General features: G+C 39.9%; 1 protein-coding gene, 1 long non-coding RNA gene, 1 other non-coding gene and 1 pseudogene across 3 annotated transcripts in view; 1 reads left to right on the top strand and 3 right to left on the bottom strand.

Moving 5' to 3' along the window:
* Positions 1-3,203, bottom strand: part of LOC111343073 (uncharacterized) — a 6,258-nt gene extending 3,055 nt beyond the window's left edge. The window contains exons 1-5 of the transcript XR_016002433.1: positions 3,164-3,203; positions 3,035-3,083; positions 2,380-2,449; positions 1,745-2,170; positions 1-1,407 (exon numbers count right to left, since the gene is read on the bottom strand). The exon at positions 1-1,407 is cut by the window's left edge and continues 583 nt beyond it. This is a non-coding gene — a transcript (uncharacterized LOC111343073). The remainder of the gene's footprint in view (positions 1,408-1,744; positions 2,171-2,379; positions 2,450-3,034; positions 3,084-3,163) is intronic.
* The window catches only part of LOC148729544 (uncharacterized), a 60,918-nt gene that overhangs the window by 13,438 nt on the left and 20,544 nt on the right, over positions 1-26,936 (bottom strand). The window lies entirely within an intron of this gene.
* LOC148729548 (uncharacterized) lies at positions 7,011-9,304 on the bottom strand. The gene is made up of 2 exons (XR_015988944.1): positions 7,682-9,304; positions 7,011-7,491 (listed from the first exon to the last, which is right to left on the bottom strand). It is a non-coding gene; the product is annotated as an uncharacterized LOC148729548 (long non-coding RNA).
* LOC148729547 (uncharacterized) lies at positions 18,031-20,075 on the top strand (annotated as a pseudogene).

Genomic DNA, 26,936 nt, shown 5'->3' with positions numbered 1-26,936 from the left:
TCCCCAGTGCCTGGCAACACGTCATCAGTAGATCTTACTTCCTGATTGTAAAATTTCTTTAGAAGCGCCTGTTTCTGTTTGACAGATTTCCGATAGAACACTATCTCTGGGACTTTGATATCGTCATACATGGCATCAACTTTCAACTCTCCTGTACCTATCAAAGCCAGTTCCTCCTCCGTTCGCTGTCGCTTTACGGTTTGTCGTATAAGTCGGACGCAAGCAGGTAGTGACAATCGCTTCTTACCACTTCTTGCCTTTTCTCTTTGAAGAACCGAGTTCATGCACTCGTTACCATTTTGATCATAGACGCCTGGTGGGAAGCCAAGGCCCGCCATGGAACGAACTTCTGCCGTCATCGTTTGTTTAATCGGGTCTGCCTTATACTTCAAGAAATAATCCAAGAAACGTTTGCCTTGGGCATGGCGTCTCTCCCAGGACTCCTTTAATGACTGCATTTTCTCATCGAACTCGCCAGGTGTAAAACAATCAATTAATCCGGGCTGTCTATTGGTCCCGATATTTTTTCCAAAAATATCCATTCGAAACTCTTCAGCGACGACAGCTGGTATTCCCAGCTCGGCCAATTTTGAGCAAATGTTGTCCTTCATGTGGATGTCGCACATGAGGTGCAACGCATAAGGGAGCGGCCGTCCAAATCCTTCTGCAAGGGCCTTCTCGCCGTCGGTTCCATATACAAGAACGTTTTGAATCGGTGCATGTAGCTTAATCATTGTCGATGACAACTCATAATAACTGCCAGGATCCTTTCTATGGTGCAAAAGTACAGGTACAATTCGTACTGGGTGACAATCTTCCTTTGTCCTAAGGAGCAGGTGCCGGTACGTCGTAAGCGAGACGTAATATTTTCCGAAGTTAAAAGTTGCGTCAACACCAAGGACACAAAATAGGCAGGATTAGTGCAGAATCGTTCAATGTCTCTCAACTGCTGTTGTGAAGCAAGTACCACGCAAGGATCAGATGAATTTTCTACTTTTCTAATAAAGGCATTGTCTATATCTCTCGCATCTTCCTTCAACATTTGTAGCAGCTCCACGAATTCGTCACCTTCGTTTTGTTGCTTTTTCAACTTTCCCATCTGGAAACTCGATTTTTAAAAATTGTTTATTTTCAACTTTATGTTTTTTATTTGTTTTATATCTCGTGCATGCCCACCAGCAGATCTTAATTGGAGGATGCCACCACTTTGTTCAAGACTCTGGTGGAAAAGTTCCTTGGGAGAATGAGTTTCTGAGAGTTGTTCAAGTCGCTGCTTTGTTGTATATGACGTGCGATAAAATAGCTTTTGGCTCTTGCTGTTTCCATGGGGTTGAACTTTTACTTGGCGCTCCACATTGTCGAAAACATATTGAACCAAGGCCATACTGTGTTCTTTTCCGTCGCTGCCTAAATAAAAAAAAAGTTGCATTTCCTCATCAAATGGGATCTTCGTAACGTTTAGTTAAACAAAATATTATTTAAAAACTACTCGATTGTGATTGTACGAGACTAATACCAATCCCTGTTACTGTACAACGCGTTCACTTTATCGCAAAACGTCCGACTTCAACAAACTAATTTATAAGGTTTCCTGAAGGGTTCCGAAAATGTCCGATGGTAGCACCTAGTTTCGCGAACTTCGTCTGACAACTTCTTAATGTTTCAGGTTACCTGAATTTTGGAATTCGACCTAACAGTTAGTTGTATTTGGTGGCCGAGATATAAAGACCATGAGGGTACGTACCTCTTAGATGTATGAGTATTCTAAGTAACTCTGGGTCACTCTGATTGCGGTAAAACGACCGCGAGCACTTGAATACATTAGCGGCTCCAAACATTTCCTCTGTGACTTTGGTCAGCGGTTTCTTTTTGCTGGCCTGCTTGAAGAAAAATGTCTTTGTCCCCGTTCCATGCCAGGCACCCATGTCATCGGCAAGTAGGTTCTTCACAGTTTTCACATGCGGTGCCTCCAAATGGACAACAAAAAGCAAATTCTTTGATATTGACGTGGGTACATCCCGTGATACTTTTGAACTTGGGATGTCTGAGCTCAAAAGAATATCAACGGCTTCTTCTGTGGTTATGCCAATTCGTCGACCCATTTCATACACTGGTAGCAACGATTATCGTTCCAATATTGTAGACTGCAGTCATCTATTTCACTTTCACCCTATAATGGAATTTTCTTTTCATCAGATGAAATTGATCATCTACATCGATTTTGTTACGTGTGAGCTAAATTGCTTTGAGTGAGCCAGGACTGTGGCAAGAGAACTCTAATGTACTAATTATTAACTATTTATTTTTACAGAAGGATGGGAAGTGTTTTGGAAATTTAGTGCGTGCTTATAAGAATTGTAAGAATTTAATTAAGAATACCTGACAGCTTTCATCAGACGATGAATCGTCACCATCTTTCCCATTGCCCTCACCTGAGCAACTTGTAGAGCTAAATTAAAAATACTTATGGTTACATACGACAATATAAGGGCAAAGGCTAAAAAGGAACACTCATTACAATGTACGTAAATTCTGTGTTGTTCAACGTGGTAAATACAATCAAGCTCGAAAACAATATGTGCGACTGATACATGTTCGATTTATTAAAGCAGAATGTAGTAATCTATTCAGACTGCAAATAACTCAGTATGTTTGCGTCAAAGGAAAGGTCTGGAAGGAGAATGAAAACGGACTGAAAACGGCGGATGGGGTCGCAGGCAAGCTTTGAGAATAGAAACCGCCACGTTGTAATAATTTTTGGGGCGGTTACGAGTTTCCCTCTTGATTGGGAAAATAATACAAAAAAACGTAAAATAGACGAGTTTAATCAACAACAACGTAGTATAATTGTAGGATTCAAGTGGCCAAGTGGCAGCTAGAAAAATTCACCTTACCAAAAATGCATTTTACAATTCAGAAGTATTTTGAGTGAAATACTCCGTGTATAATTCGCATTCTAACTACATTTCTTCGAGATCGGCCGCCTTACCTTTTTTTTCGTACGTTTTTCGATCCAGTGTAAAAATGCACATACCTGACCTGCTCTAGTTCTGTGTCCGAAGATTCCGACCCTGACCCTGACCCTGAAAACGAAGGAAACAGTTACTTGAAAGTAAGAAGTAAAAATATGCACAAGGAAGAAGTTAGGGCTTCAAGAACTCACCTCTTCCACAGATTAAACTGGTGTAGCCTCTACGTTCCATTTTACTCTCAGCTGTACTCTCAAGGAACTCGTACGTTTCGCAAAACTTCTCAATTACGTTAGAAGGAAACTCTGCACACGCTGGTTCTACAGACGACTTTTATCGGCAACGGATATGCAGACCCAGATACGTAAGTCCGGAGTGGTAAGATAATTTTAGTTAACTTGACAAAGTTCTAGTTTTGTTTTACACATTCTTCAATGATTCGTGGCCACTAATTTCCTGTGACATCGGTTTGTTTGACAATCATAGTGTTAATCTATGTATGCGGTTTTACCAGCGGTTTTACTAGCTTAAAAAACTGATAAATTTGTCATTGCTTGTGAAAACTCGATGAAACAATTCCGGTTACCGTAACTGCTCGAAGTGCTGGAAAAAAGATGAGTTTCGGTACTCGTTACTATATACGAGATGTATACGGTCTACACGGTTTTTTTTTAATGAAATGTGACATTGTTAAATGGTATAAATGGCAATGTCCTTTCAAAGTCGCACAGGTTTGCTTTTCATTTCCTTGATAGAAATATCTATGTGAGCACATAGCTCATTTCGATTTCGCAAAAAGTAGTTTTCTACAAGGTTTTGAATTTAAGGTTAAAAACGTGAGCCCCTAAAACACCTTAAAAAACCACCTATTAGCAGAAAATGTTATCATATCCTGTGCGAAAATACTTGCGGGTGTTTTGTTGGAGTTTGACTAATGGTCGTGGGTGGTGGGTCGTGGGTAGAAGTCGTGGGTCGTGGGTGTGGGTGTGGGTAAGAGTCGTGGGTGTGGTTAATACTTGATAATAAAAATAACCATTTAAAATATTAAATATAATAATACATAAATTTTATACAACCCTGTCATTCATTAATTTAACTGTTCTTTCTTCTAGTTATTTTATTTTGTTTATTCAATTTACCCTACTTTACGTCTATTTTTATCTGTTATCTCACTGTCAATGAAATTAGTTTCAGTTTCGCGACGGGAAGAGAGATAAATCTTGTAATTACATTAAATTAGTTTCACAACACGATAATTCCGGATCTGTCACCAGCGCGATCGCTGACGAGCGTCCATTGGTCGGCTACTCTGGGATTTGATTTTTCCCTTTTTCTGCTTTTTAGGGTTGTTGTCAAGGGAAATCCACAGGACATTCTTTTGTTCTCTTGCGGTTTTCAAGCCCCAGACGATAAAACTTTCCCGAGCTAATTTACTTAGGGAAAAATCGGTCACACTTGCAAATTTGAGTTTCCCTAAGACAAAACCCTATAGTGTGACAACAGCTGATATCGCGTTTACGATCCTCCACTGTCGAGTTACCAGTCTGGCAGAGGTTATGTGTGTGCCTTTTGAGTCAGTCGACTTGTGCACAATCAGTTTTTCTTTGTGTATACAGTGTGTAATTACCAGATTTATCTATCATTCTTTTGTCATTGATGTTGTCAGACGAGATCTCGGAATTTCTGTTCCTTGGCCCCTGACTTTAGCCGCAAATATAGAAATCACGAGCGCTGTCGCAATTTTAACGTTATAGTACTTCTACTATATGAAATCATTTTTGGTACAATCGTACAAAGCAGCTCGGGTGTCTCGTTAACACAGACCTCGAAAACGCAGAACGCAGACCGCAGACCGCAGACCGCACAGCTCGAAAAACGTGTATACAGTGTGTAATTACAAGATTTATCTCTCTTTCCTCTATTATCAAACAAGATCTCGGAATGCGTCGCGAAACTGAAACTAATTTCATTGACGGTGAGATAACAGATAAAAATAGACGTAAAGTAGGGTAAATTGAATAAACAAAATAAAATAACTAGAAGAAAGAATAGTTAAATTAATGAATGACAGGGTTGTATAAAAGTTATGTATTATTATATTTAATATTTGAAACGGTTCTTTTTATTATTAAGTATTAACCACACCCACGACTTTTACCCACACCCACACCCACACCCACGACCCACGACTTGTACCCACGACCCACGACCCACGACCATTAGTCAAACTCGTTTTGTTGTTTACACCCAAACTTAATTTGTAGTTTATCCTGATGAAGTCTCACTCGAAGACGAAACCGGTCGATTAATTGACTAAATTAATCGCATAGTGATGCGCATAGTTGTTCGTAATTTTGTCAATACTGATTACAGTAAAAGTAAAATTAGAGTCCAGAGTCCAGAGTCCAGAGTCCAGAGTCCAGAGTCCAGGGTCCAGGGTCCAGGGTCCAGTCCAGTCCAGAGTCCAGTCCTGGTTTTAACCTATGCCTAACAGATGGAATGAAAAAACCACCAGAAAAGTCAACAAATGGCCAGTCACGAAAACAACGCTTCGCTTTCCCCTATAAAAAATTAATTCGCTGGTTACTCATTCAGTTGAGCTTATATAAATACTAACAGCACGCAGTGAAAAGAGTGAAGGCTTCAAATCGTATTTAAGAACGACTGTGGCCAGGACGCTTTGTTAGAAAAAAAATATACTAGGGAATGGCGAGGAATATTCCACAACGACCGCGAAAGATGATCGCGGAAAAACGATTGCATTTAGCGTCTTCACTCACAGTTACACCTTAAGTCTTTCAAAGAGCTCTGACTCGGTTACACATGTGTTGACTGCGACCAGTATTGATCGAAACTCCCTCGGAGAAAAGTCGAGTTATATTTCAATGTCGCAGCATTACTTCGGAAGTCGATAGAGGCATTCCGGTATAATTTCTGAAGGTCCATATCAATTGGACTGCCGTTGACATATCTATTTGTTTACAGCTGAGTGAGTTTTCCAAGGCGACTAAAAATGGACGGAAATTAAACTTTTGACGCGAAATTGTCTCTTCGGCTCCTCGGAGGGTGAATAGTACCTGCTAAACACTTCCGGATAAGCCAATCAGCGCGCGAAATGGTACTATTCACCAGTGTGGTATATACAAAATAATTTTATTATCATTATAAAAGCCATCTCTGGCTTAGAGTTCGCTCGAAATCAACTCACCCCGATTCGGAGATATCTGATTTACTGAAAGAAGTTAAGCCCAAGCAGATATGATTTTTCAAGTCTTGGATTTAAGACAATTTTGAAGTATGTAGCCAGATATCACCAGGATATATCAGATTCTCTGGATCTTCACTTTCGATTTGCTTGATGCCACTGACTTACTTTCGCAATTTTATTTGAGCGACCACACCGTGAATATCAACAATTTGTTGGCTAATAGGCTCTCTAGCCTAAGACGTTTCTAAACGAATCAAAACTGATGCATGATCGACTTGTAAAATTTCTATAATATCGGAAAAACTGAACAGACAGTACTTACCGTGTTCTCCGCTTTGAGGATCTTGCTGACCTAGAATGCGTCACATGACCTTAATGTTTTTCTTTTCTTTTTGTGCTAATTATTTTTTTTTTAAACCGGCTCGTTTATTGTAATGCCGCACAATAACAAAAATAGAATATACAGTTCATATTCTCTGGATTAAATTTCTCTATCAAGATGCAAATTCAACCTGAATGTGATCAATTCCTTTTTGAGAACATTCAGAAGGTTTAAAAGTTAGTTTTCTCCAGTTTTGGGAAGCTACAGAAAACAGAAACATTGCCTTGCTTTGTTGTGTTCTTCTCATGGTAAAGTTTGCATTTGAAGAGTTTTGAACATTTTTTGTGGTAAGTTTTAGATCATAAATTTATTCCCTGGATAGTGTACTTCCTCTCGGAATGCTACTCGATCTAGCTGAAATCGATTTAGGTTACGAACCAGGCATTCAAATTGTTGAGTTCGGTCAAACACTCTGGCCTCTTAGCGACACAGTTTGCGTAAAAGCAATAAGGCCAGAAAATCACAACTTTAATGTAAGTATGTGACGAGAAACGTTGCACAGATAAACTTTAATTGCTGCAACTTCGATTGCACCTTAATTTACTACAAACAGGATTGTTCTTGTGCTTTCGGTGATCGTACAATTAGCAAGGAAACTAGGAAACAACATTTAGTACCACAGTATTTTGCACCTTGGGATGATTCTCACGCCTGCAGGTTAAACAATTTGATCACTTGCCAGCTCACAGCTTATATTCGCCAGCTCTTGTTTGTTACTTAACTTGTCACTATTACAGTCTTGCACTAACTGAAACCTTTCTAGAAATGTAAAAACATCTCGCACCAGGAGAGAGTGGTCTTCTGTAAATGGTTATGTTCTTTCAGGAATTCAGATTGTATCAGAACTCAATGAGGTGTCTAGAGAAAAGATACTTCCATTCCACAAGCAGCGTTTGGGATGTTTCTTTTATCAGCAGTTTTTGATTTCCTACCTATTGTAAAAACATATGTCAACGATGCATTATGAAGAATCAGCTGCACAAATTGGTCCTCAACAAGTCCTGATGCAGACGTCAATAACAATTGCCTCCCCTGTTCTGGTTGTGATGAACGAACCGACATGGATCCCATAAGTAATTCGACAGGACAAAGTGCATAATGCACTCGAAATCGTGTTATTACCTATACTAGTTGGACTGATTTATTCCACAAAAATAGACAGCATCACCAAAACTATTTCTCGGGTAAACGGCCCCCTATAAAGCGAAATTAAAAACTAAAACTAACATGTGGTAACAGGTGCTTTTATTTAGGATGTAAAGAAATTCAAATGTGACTGATGACAATTAAAATGAATGGTCCAGTGACCTGTTAAACAAAATGTGTATTTGATAATCGAATAATAAAAAAATAATTGAATTTCTGGCCCATTCCTTTTCATAGAGCTGGGGTCAGCTTCCTTACTGTAACCCATCTACAGTGAGATCCACAATGAATAGCTTTTATTGAAGATACCGGAAACTCAGACCGATTACAATAAGAAAAATGGTTAAGTGACCTGTTAAACAACATAGGTGATTGATAATCGAATATTCTAGTAGCATTTTGGCCCCATGATTGATATATAGATGAGGTTAACTTCTTAAGTATTCTAAAAGTCTACAATTACTAGCTGAATAAAAAACGATCCTTTTTTTAAGAATCACTTCCAAAGTTCGTTACGAGAAAGTTAACGAACTAGAATGTCTACAAATTATAATTAATTGCAAGAACGAGTTGTCAGAAAATATAGATTAAAATAAATATTTTTTTCAACTAACAGATGTTGCTACTTATTTCTAAATGACATTTAATGAACAATATCCAGCACTTAGGAAATAAAGAAATAATAAACATTTCATTCTAGGTTTGTACGCGTACAAATGTCCCGCTAGTTTAAAGTTCACTCTGGCGTTTACAGTTCATCCTTATGTTTAGTGTTGAAGAAATGCTGTCCACATTTTCGGCAATAACTGTCCTGTAACACCACCACATTGCCTTCAAAGTGAATCTCGACTGGATGCATATGCTCTGTTTTCACAATATCATGTTGTCCGTCAGGGCAAGGGTTGATTTTGTCAACTCGGTAGGAATCTTGAGTGAAAGTCAGTCGAGAATGAACCACCTCTTTTTGGAACTCTCAATATGTCTTGCGAACCTTTTTCAGTCCTACAGCTCTCAGCACAGGCTTAATTGGTTTTTCGACCACCTCCTTGAATACTTTTTCCATTGGTTTGAAGACGACTTTTCTCATAGCTTTTTCTACCTTCTTTAGGGCTCTGCGAAGGAAACCGGAACTCTCGTCTGGTTCAGAAACGAGCAAAACAAAACAGACGATGGTAAATAGAACCCAAGTAGATGTCCTCAACTTGTAGTAAATGTGACCCAGTAGTTAGGGAAAAAGTTGTTATTCGAAGAAAGTGTTTGTCATAAATTATTAATTGAACCTTTCTACCCTTACTTCAGAGAAAATAACTGCCTCCCGGTTAGCTCAATTGGTTAGAGCGCTGGACTGTTGTGCGGGAGGTCGAGGTCGATGGTTGGAGCCCCGGCCGGACCAACACTCAAGGTCTTAAAATAACTGAGGAGAATGCGCTACCTTTCTTTAATGAGAAATGGATAGACATTCTAGTCTTCTCGGATAAAGACGAATATACCGTAGGTCCCGTCTCCTGCATCTATTAATTAGTTAATTTGGTTAGGCAGGGGACATTAAAGAACCCACTCATGAGATTACTGTGATGTGGTTTGGCCTGTTTACTGGGAATTGGGGGGGAGGGGGCATCTTCAAAAATAAGTTTCCTTCGATTGTTTGTAAACTGCTGATGCAGTCTTGCCAAAGTCCTCCGAAAAGTGTTTTGATGCGCATTTGATCATATCCACATGTTAATTTGCGCAATATAAATATTAAGTTATTATTATTATTATTACTAAAATTCCCGTCGGGTGAAAATGACTCAGCTTCCGGTTTATTGTGTCAAAGGTCATGCAACAGATATTACGAATTTGCTTTCCCTTGCTGAATTTTGTTAGAACCTTTGAAATGCTCTGACAGCACTTTCTTGACAATGTCTTCTTTCCGAATTGAAGCTATTCTTAGTTTATGTGTTTATTAGACAAGGAAGGATTTCGTTGGAATCTTGAGAGGTTATTCCTGTAAGATCATGATGTGACAGAGCAGGTTATCATAAAGGGTTTGAGCGCGAAAAACAGGGTTTTTTAATATACATAGCGCACGCGAACACGGAGAATTCACGTTTTATCTTAGTTCTGGGAAAATTCCCGTTACGAGCCGTTTCTGGTTTATCACGTTCACGCAACAGATCAATCTAATGCCAATTCCAAGAAGTGTCAATACTCAGTTGCCAGCATCAGCTCCCCTTTTGCTCTTTGAGTGTTGGTGGTTCAGTGCTTAAAATCATTACCGCTTGTAACATAGTTTTCGTGTGAACAATAAAATACTGCAGCCCTGTTTTTCATTTTTGCAATTGGGTTGGTATGTACCACGAAATACACGACTTTGCTTCTCGAACTATCTCTTCTTAACTCCTACAAAGCCAAATTAATACCAAAAAAATTATGTGGAGGTAGCATGGCTTTTATTTAAGGTATAAGAAATTCAGATATGACCGATTACAATCAAAACGAATGGTCCATTGACACGTTCATAAACAAAACTTGTATTTGATAATAGCCCTTATTAAAAACTAGATCATTGGATAATGTAATTCAAGACTTTTTATTGCCTTAGCCATTGTGGTATATCAACCAATATACCATAATCTACAAATATGGCAAGCGTACGTGTCAGCTTAAAATTAAAAGGGAGCTAAAAATGGATAAAATTTAATGAAATTTAATAATTTAATTTAACCTTTTTAATAAAACAATTATTCCACTCGCGCTTGTTGGATATGAGATGATTATAGCCAACTCGGTGATACGCGCCTCGTTGGCTATCTATCATCTCATATCCAACGCGCGCTCGTGGAATAATTGTTAATTATCGCACTTGTGTCTACAATGCAAAGGGTCCGTGGAGTTACAGTTTCAGGACGAGGCTATCGGGTCAACGTTTCTCGAGAAGCACCAGAAACACTCCATGTCTAACCATATAACTCTGGAATCTACGTTTTTTTCTGCCAAGGAAAAGGTTAAAATTCTTAGTGGTAATTGTCCTGGAATCACGAAAGGAAGATTGAAGAATGGCTGTCATTTCGGAAAGGAACGGCGAAATTTTGTCCCGTTTGTTCATGACTACGGTTGTTGTTCCTTTGCTGGCCTATTTGAGGTTTAACTCAGAGTCACGTTTCAAGGCCCTCAGCACCTTGCGTTCGGCCGGAAGCAAATTATCTTTTGGCTCTGTAATTTCTGTTTCTGAAAGGTCACTATTAACCTCTTCTGGATAGCTTTCAAGGGCTATTGATTTTTGTATTGGTGGTATCCATGTAGATTTGACGTGGCAGGGATGGGATTTTTTGTCCTCCCCTCGGAATATGTAAATCAGACGCATTCTCCTCGCGAACTGATCACAGTCACACAATAGTTGTTGTCTGATCTGTTTTTGTTTTGTAGCGGGTGTTGGAATGAATTTAAGCCCTTTTGCCAGTAAATTAATCTGGTCGTTTGTAAGTTCTTTATTTGAGAGGTTTTTTATGTGCGTTTTGTTCGCCTCTAGTTTGATAGTTGAACGTGTTTGGCAAGACCGCGGTTTCGATCCTAATCTTGTGGATCTCGTCAGTTGCTGATTCACTGAATAGACTGTTGCAGCCGTACGCAATACAATGTCTAACCATGACGAGAACACGCTGTATCCTTAAGAAAATGAATAAAAATGCCTCCAAACGTAGCCGTTTGCTTCAATTTTACTTGAAAGTTTTACCTGTGTGACCCAATAGCCTCGTTTCGAAACTTCAAAGTCCGCTGAGCTCTCGTACAGTGGGCGTAAATGCGATAAGGGCTATTGAATATTCTAATCAAACTTCTGTCCGCTTGTTTGATATATAGTTGGGGTCAGCTTCCTTTATTAAACTAGTCCTTCTACGAGGTCTACAATGACTTGCTTTTATTCAAGATAACGGAAACTCAAATCTAACCGATTACAATGGTCCAGTGACCTGTTGAACAAAATTTGAATTTGATAATGAAATATTCTTATTAAATCTCTCTCCCCTTTTTTGATATGTATAGCTGGGATCAGCTTCCCTATTGTAATTACTCCTACAAAGGGGTCTACAATGACTGTCTTTCATTTAAGATATCGCAAATCTGCTCGAGTGCGATCAAAAGAAAGAATGGCAGTTGAAAAAAATTGCATTTTTGGCCCCAACATTGATTTACAGATGAGGTTAACTTCTGAACTGTTCTAAAATTCTGCAATGACTTGCTGAATAAATGAAAGATCCCTTTTTCGACGAATCAATTCCAATTCGTTCCAACCTTAAAGGCTTCTTCTTTACTAAATGTAAGTATAACTGTAAAACCTCCAAAGAATTTTTATTATACTCAATATCTATATGACCAACTGTTTTCTTTAAAAGAAAGGCTAAAGAAGGTTATCTGGCTCATAAATCACAATGAAAACCTTTTTAGATTATTCAAATGTTAATTATTTCCTTGGCTGTATATATTTACAATGAAGGTCCTCTCACAAAGATTTCTCCTGACATCAAAACGACAAGCGTGCCCGTCTGCTAAGGAGAAAGCCCAAAATTCTATTTTATAACTGCTTAACTGAAAAAATCCTTCTGTTATATCACACGAAATGTCCCGTTTCATATGGTAGAGGCAAAGATTGGGGTCTTCACTGAGAGTCAGCTTTGTTCAGGAAACAGGATTTGCAAATCAGTTGTGAGCGTTGGAGGTTATGTCTTCTTTCCTGTGAGATAATATTTACAACCTGAGCAAAGGTGCTAATTTTGAATTACTTCCTCAATCAATTAATTGTTTAATTCAATAAGTTTGTTCAAAGAATTTATGCAGCTACGACAGGTTTAGTCGCTGTTAACTTCGGATACTGTAGAGGCCTTTGGCAAGGAGTTTCCACGCAGAATTTGAGATAATTTACTTGGAGAAGCTCGCCTTGAAGTTAATGCCTATCAGTAACTCATTGCCTGTCGTTATTAAGCCAGTCTTCCTTTGGCTCCTTCGTCTTTTCAACAATAATAAAATACATGGCGGAACTATATGGGATACAGCGCAAATCCTCCCTTTACCATAACGAGCTCACATTCTTTGCATGAAATAAACGAGGTTAGATGTGTGAGAGGACCACTGAATTTTGCTTTTGTGCCCTTGTGGCTTTTTCAAATCCTCCGAGCTTAAGAAAATGCACTTCAATGTCTCCCTTTACACTCCTCACACGCGATGGAAAAGCACAATAAAAAAAAGAAAAAACGTGAGATTCCTCCTGACTTCTTCCAACGTAGGTGATTTCACACCTAAATTCTGGTTCCTTCTGACATGTTATAAACAGTGCATTTAGGCCTCAGTAGATTCCCATCCCAGGTGTCATTTTCATTGCGATTTTTTAAATACAAACTTGACTCATTTTCTTAAAACCTCCCTCAATGTGATATTATCTCCAATCAGCATGAACGGAGCCCATTTCTCCACTTCAGGAAAGCCGTTATTTCTCATCCACTTTCGGACCTCGTGAAGAGACTCGCTGGCACTTTCACCACGAAACAAGAATTCGTAGAAACGATTCATGAACTGTTCTGTCGATTCGTCGTTCAAGGCCCACCGCGCCACTAACACCGAGCGAGCACCGGATCCCAAGAACGCCCGAGCGATTCCAATGACTCCTTCGACTTTAGTCTCTTCGCGTCCAGTGTGACAGCAACTTAGAACAACCAGTTTAGCTTTAAGTTGAACTTTTGACACGTCAGCCATCGTCAAGAGATATTCTTCTTCTTGTGGAATGTCATTAGTGGTACGAACAGGGCAAAGTGCAATTTCTCCTCTCTCGGCATATCCGTGAGCAGCAAAATTTATCAGCGCAACTGACTTCATCTGTTCAATAACCGCCTCCTTTGTTGCATGTCTTCCTACCAATGGGGGGACGCCAAGCATTTTTCCAATCATCTCAGCTTCTTTTCTTGCACCTGGTAATGGCTCGAGGAAGATTGGTTGCCCCTTGTAAATCACTTTCCTCACCTCAGGTTCACCCACTATGAGAGCCCCACTTTGACTGTGGTAGTTTGGAGGACTGTCCTTAATAAGCTTGAGGGTGGTCAAAGAAGGAACGATACGGATCCTGAAGTTTTCAAACAAATATCGTCCTCCTTCTTCAATGAAGGCTGCAAATGGCACTTGGTACATGCAGCTATCAGGGACAATGATAATTTTAGGCTCTTTCAATAAATCGGCCACGGGAGCGACGATTATTTCGTAGCACAAACGAAGATTTTTTTCCATATTATTGTGTGTTAAAGGCGATCGGTTGACATCATCAGATGATGTTGGAACACGTTCGTCATTTAAAGAGCAATCTTCGCAAACATCTCTAGGTAGAATGCCAAAGTGGAGGAAACTTTCCGAAAAAAACACTTTCAGGTCGGGAACTGACCCGGCATTTTCCAAAACGATCTGAATCCAATCTTTTTCTTCGGAAACGAATCTCTCCGCTTGTTTTGAGAATCCAAATCCGTGCATCTTCATCATCAACCGAAAGGTAAAGACAATTACAAATGGCTTCTCCTTTTATAATATTATGGATTCCACACCATGATCGCGGATTGCCTGAAAACTGCAACTGTTTGGCAGAATATTGAGATGTCATCAAGTCCGCTAGAGCTCTTGCCCGTCTAAGTTCTTCAACGTAAAGAGCATCTGTAAAACTTCCGTTAACAGAGAGCAGTTTAATGAGCATATCATAGGGAAAGACGCCATGTATTCACCAAGCAACTGAAGCAATGTTCCCAGGTTTCCGTAGTCAGCTGCTTCTCCTTCTCTGTCTTCAATTTCCTTTCTTATTGCAAGTGCTTTCTTGTAATATTCCTCAGCTCTGTCGTATTCCCCAAGCGACTGAACAATGTTCCTAAGTTTCCGTAGTCAGCTGCTTCTCCTTTTCTGTCGCCAATTTCCTTTCTGATTGCTAGTGCTTTCTCCGTTAATTCTTGAGCCTTTTTGCATTCACCAAGCGAGAGAAACAATATTCCTAAGTTTCCGTAGTCAGCTGCTTCTCCTTCTCTGTCGCCAATTTCCTTTCTGATTGCTAGTGCTTTCTCGGTGTATTCTTGAGCCTTTTTGTATTCACCAAGCGAGTGAAAGAATGTTCCTAAGTTTCCGTAGTCAGCTGCTTCTCCTTTTCTGTCCCCAATTTCCTTTCTGATTGCTAGTGCTTTCTCCGTTAATTCTTGAGCCTTTTTGCATTCACCAAGCGAGACAAACAATGTTCCTAAGTTTCCGTAGTCAGCTGCTTCTCCTTTTCTGTCGCCAATGTTTTCTCTGATTGCTAGTGCTTTCTCGGTGTATTCTTGAGACTTTTTGTATTCACCAAGCGACTGAAACAATGTTCCCAGGTTTCCGTAGTCAGCTGCTTCTCCTTCTCTGTCGTCAATTTCCTTTCTTATTGCAAGTGCTTTCTTGTAATATTCCTCAGCTCTGTCGTATTCCCCAAGCGACTGAACGATTGTACCTAGGTTTCCGTAAATGGTTGCTTCGCTATCTCTGTCGCCATTTGACACAGTGATTGACAGTGCTTTCTTGTAGTACCTCTCGGCCTTGTGATATTCACACAGTAAATTAAATACATTTCCTATGATCATGTAACATTCTGCCTCTGTTTCTTTGTCTCCAGTACTTATTATTATATCAGCAGCCTTTTGATAGTATTCTCTAGCCTTTTCAAATTTATTTTGTTTCTGATATATATTTCCCAGTACCAAGCTTAGTCTCCCTTCTCTAAGTGTGACACCAGAGGCGTGATGTATGATAAGAAGTTCTTTCTCGTACCTTTCTGTAGATGTGTAATTAGAGACCTTGTATGCCGCATTGAACATTAGCCTACTTGTTTATTGGTAAACCAGGGAAAACCAGTGGTATTCTTTTACCCGTGCATTAGAGGTTAGAAAGATCAACAATTCTTCGCCTAACTTCATGGCTTGTAAGCCAAGACCAGTGTTCAGAAGGAAGGTGGCAACACCATAAACTATAGCGGATACCATAAGTCCTCCTTCGTTGTCCATTACCACCGTTTTCCAAATTACTCGATTGAATCCAATGAGACAGCGTCAGGCTGAGGATTTAATTCAACTGGGCTAGATCCGCCGTTTACAACCGCTCGATTAAATATTTTTAACTCCAGAAATGTGTTGAATCCGAAGGCGGGTAACTCACTTCAATTTCCAATAGGTTAATTGGCAAGATAAATTTGGCTTTGCTTGACTTAGTAATTTGGTTATATCAACTAAGTTGAAATTGTAACTTGGCCACTGTAACGAGTTAAGAAGCTTTTTAAAATAGCTTTTTAACTCGTTACAATTTCAACTTAGTTGATATAACCAAACTACCTTGTTACCCCCACCGATGCAGCACCACAGTTTCTTTAGAAACTTTCCCCCTTTATCCATTTGCTTGACTTACTCTAGTTATGAGATGTGCTCTTGGAAATTTATAATCTGTTACTCTTGAACAGTCGAACAGTATAATATTCTACTCTGTGTATTGTTATTCATGAAATTTATATAAGGTATGGGGAATCGCTCTGGACTTCCCGAAGCCCCGCATTGACTTTTGCGACATTCACACCAAGCACGCACCCAATGCGAAAATGCTGCTGATACCTCCCATAGGGATGCTAGATTACATCAGGTTGACAAAACTTTTAACTACTAAGCATGGCACATTTATTCTTTGTCCGGAAAAATTATTACGATCTAACTCCGTCTGTTGGCCTCTCTTTCAGTCCTTATACGAAACACCACAACCAAATTATACTGACTCAAGAGAAACTACTGTTACGCGGACTCGCGGACTCCAGAACCACGGGGACTGGAACGAGACAGTCAAAGTCCACAACGTGACCTCCCTGAACCGTCTGAAGTTTTAGTTTTTCATTGACTAGGCGTTTTTGCGGTTCGAATAAAGTTTTGTTTGTCAACGTTAAAGGTTTGATGCTTAATGCTGTTTATCTGTTTTGTGACTTCTAATGTTGGACAAGCTTGGACAAACGTAAGTTCATACAACTTCGTGGAGCTTTCATTTTCCATTTTGGTATATTTCAAATCATTGTTACCTGATTAATTTTCTTACAGCTTCAGATTGTAAACTATTACTATTGCGTAATAACTACTGAAAACTCCAAGCTTTTCTGTTGTCATTCCCTCGTTCGACGAATCATCTACTTCCGGCCCAATCCATTAAATAATTTAGATACTAAAGGCAGGGATAACCCGGTTGTGTCACTAGAGTACTGGAGAGAACCCCTTCAGAGTATTAAGACGCATGTAAGTTCTACCAATGTTAACCCTAACCGTAGGACATCTTCCCAACTGCTAGTAAGTTGTTCTTCCTCCTGAATGGGAATCCCATTTATATCAACCCAGTATTCCCAGGTTTTAAAATGTGAAGCTGCTAGTTGTGCAGTAAACCACTTATAATTAATTGCCTGGGCCTGATCGACTCTGTTTCTCTCTTGCGGGGCCCCACACAAGAACAGAAAATATTGAAGGTCAAATACTTTTCTTTGAAAAACGGAGAAAACTGTGGTTGAAGAAACAAAAACGAAGAAAATAGGATTCCCAATCAGGAGGGAGCAACTTCACAACCCCTGGATCAGAAGGTCTATTGGTCACCGGGGGAAATGGCAAACCAATAGGAGTTACTCACCCTCAATTGGAAATGAGAGTATACAAAGAAAACAAACAGAGCAATTCAAGCCCGAGAAACTGGTTTACTAGTGAAATACGGTATAGGAACTCTACTATACACAAACATTTCAGAAGGAAACATACAAAATAGCCTGTAGAACTAAACGTGTTGGACTAAGAAGCGCCCAAAAGCAGATATCCCATGATTACAGTCTTGAATGAAAGAAAACAAAAGCTTTCTATACAACGTGTCTTTATTGTAATTGACAAGTCAACAAACTTTATGACAACAATTGCTCAATTTTATTACTGCAGAGCCCTCCCATTCTGACCGCCACGAGCTCCCCTTCCGAAGGGAGAACGGTTTGGACGAGTTTTTGAGAGAGGGGCTAATAATAATCATAATAATAATAATAATAATAATTATTATTATTATTATTATTATAATTATTATTATTATTATTATTATTATTATTATTATCCTCCAAGCGGCCATGTTGGATGTACCAGAGCCGGTTACTCTATGAAAGGTGGTCAAACACTGTGAAGAAGACGAAATACGAGTGGAAATTGTTTGAAGAATTTTGCGAACAGCAAGCCAATGGAAATTTTATGGTAATGGACAGATAAATTGAGGTGTCTACGAAATCACGAGTGAAACTTAAATGGACGGAACAAATGTATTGTGATTTACTCGAATGCAAGAAAAGAGCGAAGGAACTTGTGGGATCGGATACTCCACCATGTAATGAAAATGGCAGGAAAAAGGGTTATATCGAAGTTATGAAACAGTTGTGGGAGGATAAAGGCTACGAGCATTTAGGAATTAGGAGCCAGAATTTACCAGACCAAGCGTCAAGGTTTGAGAAAATGGAACACAGTTCCGCGGGGAAGGTTAAAGATGATGGAGTTATGGGCTGTGACCGAGAACGAGAAGACTTGAAAGCCATATATGTGATTTCTAAACAAGAATTCGAGCCAAGAAATCAAAGAAAGGAAGGTCAAAATTTTCATTTTGGAGAGGCCAGCCAAATTGACTCACGTTATGCTAATTACGCTACAGTGAGTCAAGATTTGCATACGACTACTACTTTGCAACAAATCCCAGGAGATAGCCCTGAACAAACGGAACGACCAAACCAGACAATAAAGAGCGAAGACAATTTTCCGATACTCGGTTTCATTCCTGACCACTTTAGTGTCTGCAAACCAGAAAACATAAAGTCGGGTGAGCGGACAGACGGCAGCGAGATTGTTTTGCAGACCTCAGTCATAACGGATGCCTATAATGAGATTGCGACCTGGAAAAAAAATTGTTTTCTCGTCCCCTATGGTAACACAGGGAGAGACTTCATAGATCAAGTTACGACGCACATTAATGACTGGAATAACGGTGCTAACTGCCAACACATAGCTCTGAAAGCTGCCTTTGTGCTCCTTGCAGTGGGCCTTCAGAAGCCTGGTCCCAAGTCCAAAGCCAAAGAGCACCAGGAGCTGTTGTCAAAACGTCTTGTACAGTGGAAAGACGGGGAAATCAACAAGTTGCTGCGCGAAGGTCGGATTATTCAAAGTCGAATAGGCAAACTCAGATCTACAGATCCACCGGATAGATCGAAAGTGTTCACCAAACTCGTGCTGGAGGGTCAGATAAATTCAGCACTTCGCTTCCTGAGCGAAAGTACTAGTGATGGTGTAGTACCGCTGACCGATGAAGTTATGGCGCAACTACAGCAAAAACACCCCAATCCTCAACCAGCCAAATTGGGCTCACTCCTGTTTGGGCCGATTGATGACGAGTTTCCTGAATCAGTTTACTCTGGGATCAACAGTGAAACGGTCAGACAAGCTGCTTTAAGAACAAAAGGTTCTGGGGATCCCTGTGGTGTTGACGCAAACGGTTTCAGACAAATGCTGGCTTGTAAATCGTTCAAATAGTCATCGAAGAAGCTGTGTGAGGCGATAGCTACAATGGCAAAGACTCTATGTACTCATTACATAGATCCTTCCACCATAGAGCCATTATTAGCGAGTCGCCTCATCCCTTAAGATAAGGGAGAGGGTGCTGTGAGGCCAATAGGAGTTGGAGAAGTGATCAGGAGAATATGCGGGAAATGCGTCATGAACATAGCGAAGAGGGACGTCGTTGAGGCAAGTGGCTCGTTACAATTGTGCGCGGGGCAGAAATCAGGGAGCGAGGCTGCCATACACGCTATGCATAGAATCTTCGAAGCAGATGATACCCACGCGGTCCTGCTGATAGATGCGTCTAATGCATTTAATGCTCTTAATAGGGCAGCGGCTCTACACAATATCCGCGTTCTTTGTCCCGTGTAATTGCAGTCTACGCCATAAACACCTATCGCCATTCAGCCCGGTTATTTATCACCGGTGGTAAAGAGATAACATCAGTCGAGGGAACAACTCAAGGCGACCCACTTGCTATGGCAATATATGTCCTCAGCACCCAGCCCTTGATAAAAAGTCTACAGGCCATGTCAGATGCAAAGCAATGCTGGTTTGCAGATGATGCTTGTGGAGCTGGCACTATCTCAGAAATCAAGCAATGGTGGGATGGTCTTAATACATTCGGTCCAGACATTGGCTACTTTCCAAACGGAAAAAAGTGCTGGATTATTGCAATTCCAGAAAAGGAGGCACTTGTTAGAGAAGCCTCTAAAGATACAGCCATTAACGTGACAGTAGAAGGGCAGAAGCATAAATGAAGTAATGAAAATAAATGAAACAATGTCGCTAGGTTTCCGTAGTCAGATGCTTCTCCCTTTCGGTCGCCAATTTCCTTTCTGATAAGAAGTGCTCTCTCGATATATTTTGTAGCCTTCTCGTATTTACCTTGCGACTTAATTATTCCTAAGTTTCCGTAGTCAGTTGCTTCTCCATTTCTGTCGCCAATTTCCTTTCTGACTTCAGGTGCTTTCTCGGTATACTCCTTGGCCTTCTTGTATTCACCTAGCGACTGAAAAAGTGTTGCTAAGTTTCCGTAGTCAGTTGCTTCTCCCTTTCTGTCGCCAATTTCCTTTCTGATTGCAAGTGCTTTCTTGTAATATTCCTCAGCTCTGTTGTATTCCCCAAGCGACTGAACGATTGTACCTTGGTTTCCGTAAATGGTTGCTTCGCTACCTCTGTCGCCATTTGACACAGTGATTGTCAGTGCTTTCTTGTAATACTCCTCAGCTTTGTGATATTCACACAGTGAATTAAATAATTTTCCTATTATCATGTAACATTGTGCCTCTGTTTGTTTGTCTCCAGTACTTCTTGTTATATCAGCTGCTAATTGATAGTATTCTCTAGCCTTTTCAAATTGATTTTGTTTCTGATATATCTGTCCCAGTCCGAAGCTTACTCTTCCTTCGTTAAGTGTGTCACCAAAGGCATGGTATATGACAAGAAGTTCCTTCGCGTACCTTACTGTAGATGTGTAATTAGAGACCTTATATGCCGCATTGAACATTAGTGTATTTGTTGCTTGGTAAACCGGGGAAAACCAGTGGTATTCTTTTACCCGTGCATTAGAGTTTAGAAAGATCAACCATTCTTCGCCCAACTTCAACGCTTGTAAGCCACGACCAGTGTTGTGAAGGAAGGTGACAACTGCTACAGCTATAACGGATACTGCTATAAATCCTCCTTCGTTGTCCATTACGACTGTTTTCCAAATTACTCCATTGAATTCAATGAGACAGCGTCAATCTAAGGATTTAATTCAACTGGGTTAGATCCGCCGTTTGCAGCCGCTCGATTAAATATTTTTAACGCTAAAACTATATTGATTCTGAAGACAGATAACTGAATACAATTTCCATCGTTACAAATAGTATAATCAGTCAGATGTATTTAACTTTGCTTGGCTTGCTCTAGTCAAGAGATATTCTCTTCGAGATTAGAATCTCTCAGTTGAACAGTTGAACTGGATTGAGCGGTACCGCATAGAGCGGTCACCCTGTATTAAGCGGTCGGTTGTCATACCCCAAGTTTGTTCCCTATAAATCACTGAAAGTTTTTGCCTCTTTTAAGCGGTCACCTCTATTGAGTGGTCGAGGTCACATTTGAGTGAGTCTTAACTGCCTGTTTGTGTTGTCTTGCACTTGTATTGAACGCGTGTGGTCATTTAAGGCGGAAGCACTCAAATAAAACTAAGAATAATCTTTCAGGTAAAATTTATTGCAAGTTGCTTTCCTGTAATCAATGTTAGTAGTATTTTTGAGCGAATTTTTGTACATTAAGCGGTCAATCTTAGCATACAATGGCGTTTTTTATCGCGTTTACTTAGAAAATGACGTTTGGGAGGACTTTGAAAGTCACTCCTTCGCTCGCTCCTACCATCACTTCTTGTTCCTTTTAAACCCGAGGTGTTTTCGGTCTCACTACGTGAGACTTCTCGGAACTGGGAAACGGGCACGGTGCCAGTCACGTCACTGTGCCAAAGTGAAGTGAAGTCAGCGGTTGCTGTTTTTGATAAAGTTGAGAAACTCGAATTTAAGCTGTTGGCCCGTCAAGTATTTACTTCCTGCGACCTTCAACAGTGGTCTTATTTAATTAAGTTTCACCGAAAGAGTGCACGAGTGCACATGACAAAAACTTCCCATTTTTCACCACAGTACCAAAAAAGAACTCAAAACGCTTCTTCATGTTATTTAAGGGGGAAAAATAATTTCCCAGCAGTTAATTCAGGAACCAATTGATTAAAACGATTCCGGATCAGTCGCACACCTTAACACCCTTTTCGTTATCATTCTTTCTGGCATTTGGTTCACCCATGACCCGTTCTGGCATTTGGTTCAATATCAAAGGAAAACTGTCAACATGACAAACATATAGTTCTAACACAATTACCTTCCGTCTAAAGTTTCTTGAAATCCAGATAAAAGCAAGGAATACTGAAGCACTACTTTCCCTGCAAAAAAAAAAATAAGTTGTTACATTTACTCGTTAAAACACAAAACACCTACCATGTAGAGGGGACTTTCAGTATTATTAACGTCATAGACACATAAACATAAAACTCGAGTGCTAACTCTTTGTCGTAAAAGTCTTCGGCTAAGAGCTGGTCGGGAAAACCACAGTTAGGCCAGGCTCACTGTTTGTGTCACGTGCACATGGTTAAATAGAGAGAACATATGGGGCGAAGTTCATAGCAGAGAGAAGGAAAGGTGAAGAAGAGTATTTTTCCCGACACTTCGTGTACCTATTAAGGACAACAACAAACCGCCACATGGTACGTTTCATTGATTTCCATTTCCATTTTCAAGTAAATTTCCAGACCTAAACCTCGCCCCATATGTTCTCTCTATTTAGACATGTGCACGTGACACAAACAGGGAGCCTGGGTTACCCGTGGGAAAACGAGCCCGCGGATAGAAGACCGGACTCGATGAAAAGGCGGAAATCAAGCATAGTTTTTCTTTTCCTCTGGATATTAATCCATAGAATACTTTAAGGAAGAACGGAAAAAAATGCATATATCGCATGTCCATACTTCTTAGGCAAATATTTAGCATGTCCATACTTCTAGAACAAATTTTCAACAGCAAACCTGGGGATGTTACTTCTGGTTTGGAGTTCGTTGGAAAACAGCCCACTTGGAGTCATCAGATTTATTCAGGGAAATAAAGCTCAAGTGCAGGACTTTTTAGGTGCTAGATTTACTTAAGTATTACCGAGATAACTTTAAGATATATTAGATTCTCTGGATCTTTTCTTTGGACTCGCTTGATGCTACTGGTTTACTTCAGTCCACAATTATTGATTACGCTGTGGCTATATGCCCGGCAGCCGGGCACGGTCTTAAACTGAGACTAAATGCCCAGCAGTCAGAAAATTTCACCAAATTTTCACTGAAAGCTTCTTTGAAGCTTCTTGAGAGTATGAAATGTTTCTTTATCAATGTCAAGCGACTCTAAAAATTATTTACTATAAAATGGCGACACTTAGAACATCTCGCGACACTTAGAACAGTTCGACTCAAACCCAATAGCCAAATATTCACTTGACGAATTCCGACTGAAAGCCTCATTTAAACCTATTGAAAGTATTTGGTGTTTCTTTAGAAATGTCAAGCGATCCTAAAAATTATTTTGGTTCTACATAAGAAGATTTAACCGAGCTTGTGTTTGCCATCACATCGCTCAGTATCTGTGATATCAGACTGCTGGTCACTCACGGTCTCAAATAGACTAAATGCCCGGCAGTCAGGAACTGATTCACCGAATTCCGACTGAAGACTTCAATCAAACCTATTGAAAGTATTTAATGTTTCTTTAGAAATGTCAAGCAATCCTAAAAATTATTTTGGTTCTACATAAGAAGATTTAACCGAGCTTGTGTTTGCCATCACATCGCTCAGTATCTGTGATATCAGAGTGCTGGTCACTCACGGTCTCAAATAGACTAAATGCCCGGCAGTCAGGAACTGATTCACCGAATTCCGACTGAAGACTTCAATCAAACCTATTGAAAGTATTTAATGTTTCTTTAGAAATGTCAAGCAATCCTTATAATTATTTTAGGTTTAAATTCGACGAATTTACCGAGCTTGTGTATACCGTAAAATTGCTCAGTTATCGACACTTTACCATTCACGGTGACACTGCCAGTCACGGTCTCAAATAGACTAAATACCCGGCAGTCCAAAATATTCGTCGAATTTTGACTGAAATCCTCATTCAAAACTATTGAAAGTATGTGACGATTCTTTAGAAATGTCAAGCGATTCTTAAAATTATTTTTGTTTTACATTCGACGAATTTACCGAGCTTACGTATACCGTCAAATTGCGGAGTTATCGACACTTAGCCATTTGTGAGACTGCCGGTCACGGTCGCATATATAATATGCATCTGGGTCAGTGGGGTTTGCGGCGTGACAGCTCAGCTACGTCATATATACCAGCATCATGTTCTGTGAAAACTGGCGGGAAAATACAACACGCGAGTATGAGAGAGAGTCTTTTACGCGAATAATTTGAATATATCAACAAAGTTGAAATGGTAAATTTGCCACCGTTACGATTATAAAAGCTGATGTTTCGAGTGTTAGCCCTTTGTCGGAGCGAATGCCATTCGCTCCGACGAAGGGCTAACGCTCGAAACGTCAGCTTCAGTTTTATAATCGTAACGGTGACAAAAATTACCATTTCAACTTTGTTGATATATTCAAATTATTTCGTTACCCCCACTGACGCAGCCCCAAACAGTTTCTTTAGAAACTATCAACCTTTATTACGCGAATAGATCTGCTGCCGGTTGTTGAAATTTACCATGATGAAGAAGGTGTTTTCCAGAGAAGGTAAGCTGAGATTTTTATGTGATAGCTTTCCAGAAAGTCGATGTAAATTTCAACAACCGGTTACACATGTGCTAACTGCGACCAGCATTGATCGAAACTCCCTCGGAGAAAAGTCGAGTTATATTTCAACGTCGCAGCATTACTTCGGAAAGTCGATAGAGGCAATCCGGTATAATTTTTAAAGGTCCATATCAATTGGACTGCCGTTGACATATCTATTTGTTTACAGCTGAGTGAGTTTTCCACTGCGACTAAAAATGGACGGAAATTAAACTTTTGACGCGAAATTGTCTCTTCGGGTGGTCGGAGACGAATAGTACCTGCTAAACACTTCCGAACTAGCCAATCAGCGCGCGAAATAGGACTATTCACCTGTGTGGTATATATACAAAATGATTTTATTATCATTATAAAAGCCATCTCTGGCTTAGAGTTCGCTCGAAATCAATTCACCCCGATTTGGAGACATCTGATTTACTGAGAGAAGTTAAGCCCAAGCAGATATGATTTCTCAAGTCTTAGATTTAAGACAATTTTGAAGTGTATATCAACATATCACCAGGATATATCAGATTCTCTGGATCTTCACTTTCGATTTGCTTGATGCCACTGATTTACTTTCGCAATTTTATTTGAGCGACCACACCGTGAATATCAAGAATTCGTTGCCTAATAGGCTCTCTAGCCTAAGACGTTTCTAAACGAATCAAAACTGATGCACGACCGAGTTGTAAAAATTTGTATAATATCGGAAAAACTGAACAGACAGTACTTACCGTGTTCTCCGCTTTGAGGATCTTGCTGACCTAGAATGAGTCACATGACCTTAATGTTTTTCTTTTCTTTTTGTGCTAATTATTTTTTTTTAAAACCGGCTCGTTTATTGTAATGCCGTACAATAACATAAATAGAATAAACAGTTCATATTCTCTGGATTAAATTTCTCTATCAAGAAGCAAATTCAACCTGAATGTGATCAATTTCTTTTTGGGAACATTCAGAGGTTTTAAAAGTTAGTTTTCTCCAGTTTTGGGAAGCTACAGAAAACGGAAACAGTGCCTTGCTTTGCTGTGTTCTTCTCATGGTAAAGTTTGCATTTGAAGAGTTTTGAACATTCTTTGTGGTAAGTTTTAGATCATAAATTTATTCCCTCGATAGTGTACTTCCTCTCGGAATGCTATTCGATTTAGCTGAAATCGATTTAGGCTACGAACCAGGCATTCAAATTGTTGAGTTCGGTCAAACACTCAGGCCTGGCTTAGCGACACAGTTTGCGTAAAAGCAATAAGGCCAGAAAAACACAACTTTAATGTAAGTATGTGACGAGAAACGTTGCACAGATTAACTTTACTTGCTGCAACTTCGATTGCACCTTAATTTACTACAAACAGGATTGTTCTTGTGCTTTCGGTGATCGTACAATTAGCAAGGAAACTAGGAAACAACATTTAGTACCACAGCATTTTGCACCTTGGGATGATTCTCACGCCTGCAGGTTAAACAATTTGATCACCTGCCAGCTCACAGCTTATATTCGCCAGCTCTTGTTTGTTACTTAACTTGTCACTATTACAGTCTGGTTAGCTCAATTGGGAGAGCGCCGGACTGCTGTGCGGGAGGTCGAGAGTTCAATACCGGCCGGACCAACACTCAGGGTCTTAAAATTAACTGAGAAGAATATGCTTCCTTTCTTTAACATCAAGAAATGGTTAGATATTCTAGTCTTCTCGGATAGGGACGAATAAATGGAGGTCCCGTCTCCTGCAGGGTTAGGGGCAGGAGACGTTAATTTCCCACGCACGAGATTACTGTGTGATGGATGTCCTCCCCTGGGGTGGGTTGGGTGGGTAACAGGACCCCCGTTGATACCAGTGTTTACTACACTGAAGGGGCTATCCTGTATAAATATAGATGTCTGTCTTGCACTAACTGAAACCTTTCTAGAAATGTAGAAACATCTCGCACCAGGAGAGAGCGGTTTTCTGTAAATGGTTATGTTCTTTCAGGAATTCAGATTGTATCAGAACTCAATGAGGTGTCTAGAGAAAAGACACTTCCATTCCACAAGCAGTGTTTGGTATGTTTCTTTTCTCAGGAGTTTTTGATTTCCTACCTATTGTAAGAACATATGTCAACGATGCATTATGAAGAATCAGCTGCAGAAATTAGTCCTCAAAAAGTTGTGATGCAGACGTCAAAAGCAATTGCCTCCCCTGTTCTGGTTGTGATGAACGAACCGACATGGATCCCATAAGTAATTCGACAGGACAAAGTGCATA

The sequence above is a fragment of the Stylophora pistillata genome, chromosome 6 (genome assembly GCF_964205215.1).
Source record: "Stylophora pistillata chromosome 6, jaStyPist1.2, whole genome shotgun sequence".
Taxonomy (NCBI): Eukaryota; Metazoa; Cnidaria; class Anthozoa; order Scleractinia; family Pocilloporidae; genus Stylophora; species Stylophora pistillata.
This window is presented reverse-complemented; position numbering and strand designations above follow the sequence as displayed.